The sequence below is a fragment of the Asparagus officinalis genome, chromosome 4 (assembly GCF_001876935.1).
Source record: "Asparagus officinalis chromosome 4, Aspof.V1, whole genome shotgun sequence".
Classification (NCBI taxonomy): Eukaryota; Viridiplantae; Streptophyta; class Magnoliopsida; order Asparagales; family Asparagaceae; genus Asparagus; species Asparagus officinalis.
In genome coordinates, this window is record NC_033797.1 from 71,215,491 (window position 1) to 71,218,101 (window position 2,611).

The following is a 2,611-nucleotide window of genomic DNA, read 5'->3' on the forward strand; positions in this document are numbered from 1 at the left end:
AGGTAGAAGTGTTGCGTTCAGGGCAACTTTGAGGACTTATCGCTCTATTGACGAGAGTCGATAAGGTAGAAGTGTTGCGTTCAGGGCAACTTTGAGGACTTATCGCTCTATTGACGAGAGTCGATAAGGTAGAAGTGTTGCGTTCAGGGCAACTTTGAGGACTTATCGCTCTATTGACGAGAGTCGATAAGGTAGAAGTGTTGCGTTCAGGGCAACTTTGAGGACTTATCGCTCTATTGACGAGAGTCGATAAGGTAGAAGTGTTGCGTTCAGGGCAACTTTGAGGACTTATCGCTCTATTGACGAGAGTCGATAAGGTAGAAGTGTTGCGTTCAGGGCAACTTTGAGGACTTATCGCTCTATTGACGAGAGTCGATAAGGTAGAAGTGTTGCGTTCAGGGCAACTTTGAGGACTTATCGCTCTATTGACGAGAGTCGATAAGGTAGAAGTGTTGCGTTCAGGGCAACTTTGAGGACTTATCGCTCTATTGACGAGAGTCGATAAGGTAGAAGTGTTGCGTTCAGGGCAACTTTGAGGACTTATCGCTCTATTGACGAGAGTCGATAAGGTAGAAGTGTTGCGTTCAGGGCAACTTTGAGGACTTATCGCTCTATTGACGAGAGTCGATAAGGTAGAAGTGTTGCGTTCAGGGCAACTTTGAGGACTTATCGCTCTATTGACGAGAGTCGATAAGGTAGAAGTGTTGCGTTCAGGGCAACTTTGAGGACTTATCGCTCTATTGACGAGAGTCGATAAGGTAGAAGTGTTGCGTTCAGGGCAACTTTGAGGACTTATCGCTCTATTGACGAGAGTCGATAAGGTAGAAGTGTTGCGTTCAGGGCAACTTTGAGGACTTATCGCTCTATTGACGAGAGTCGATAAGGTAGAAGTGTTGCGTTCAGGGCAACTTTGAGGACTTATCGCTCTATTGACGAGAGTCGATAAGGTAGAAGTGTTGCGTTCAGGGCAACTTTGAGGACTTATCGCTCTATTGACGAGAGTCGATAAGGTAGAAGTGTTGCGTTCAGGGCAACTTTGAGGACTTATCGCTCTATTGACGAGAGTCGATAAGGTAGAAGTGTTGCGTTCAGGGCAACTTTGAGGACTTATCGCTCTATTGACGAGAGTCGATAAGGTAGAAGTGTTGCGTTCAGGGCAACTTTGAGGACTTATCGCTCTATTGACGAGAGTCGATAAGGTAGAAGTGTTGCGTTCAGGGCAACTTTGAGGACTTATCGCTCTATTGACGAGAGTCGATAAGGTAGAAGTGTTGCGTTCAGGGCAACTTTGAGGACTTATCGCTCTATTGACGAGAGTCGATAAGGTAGAAGTGTTGCGTTCAGGGCAACTTTGAGGACTTATCGCTCTATTGACGAGAGTCGATAAGGTAGAAGTGTTGCGTTCAGGGCAACTTTGAGGACTTATCGCTCTATTGACGAGAGTCGATAAGGTAGAAGTGTTGCGTTCAGGGCAACTTTGAGGACTTATCGCTCTATTGACGAGAGTCGATAAGGTAGAAGTGTTGCGTTCAGGGCAACTTTGAGGACTTATCGCTCTATTGACGAGAGTCGATAAGGTAGAAGTGTTGCGTTCAGGGCAACTTTGAGGACTTATCGCTCTATTGACGAGAGTCGATAAGGTAGAAGTGTTGCGTTCAGGGCAACTTTGAGGACTTATCGCTCTATTGACGAGAGTCGATAAGGTAGAAGTGTTGCGTTCAGGGCAACTTTGAGGACTTATCGCTCTATTGACGAGAGTCGATCCTATATCCTGCGTTCTCCTGTTTGAACGTGAGGGTGCGTTCGGTAACTGAAGCCCCTCTTTTTGAAAACGCGAGAATCACGTTTCAGGTGAGATTTTACCCCAAAATCTCGCTTCGATTTAACAGCTACAGTTGTTTATAAATAGACCACTGAGGTCAAATCAAAAGGTCATTCGACTTTTCTCCTTTTTTACTCCAGTTTCTTAACAGAGCTCCTGTTCATCTTCTCCAGCGCTTCAACGGAGGAAAAGATCCGTTCCCGAATACTTCGTCTGTCTTCGTCTTCCTTGCCACGGTTGCCATGGGCCTGAAGAAGAAAATGGCTTCCAAATCGAAGATCGCCGAAGCTCAGGGTGCTTGTTCGGCTAGAACCTCCGGGGATGATCAAGTCCCCGCGCCTTCGTCGCCGACTTCTTCAACTAATGGTAAGGTTGAACCATTAGAAGTTGGTTCGACAAATCTCTCATCCCCAACCCTTGATTGACGATCTGTACTTCACCCTTAAACCCGAGAGATAATTCTCAGTGTTCAAGAAAACGAATGGGGAGCCCCATCGTTCATAAAATTTCAACGCAGGTTTAGATCCTGCGTTTAAAATCTTGGATGTAGGTAGAGACCCAGCGTTCGGGTCTCCGAACGCAGATCCGAACCTTGCGTTCGTAATTTGAGACCCTGCGTTCAATAGTCCGAACGCAGGTCTAAAGCTTGTGTTCGAACATTTAGAGACCCTGCGTTCCATAGTCCGAACGCAGGTCTAAAGCTTGCGTTCGAGCATTCATATGCGGGTTGAGACCCTGCATTTAATGATCTGGACACAAGTCTGAGCTTCATTGAGTTGGATTTTTTTT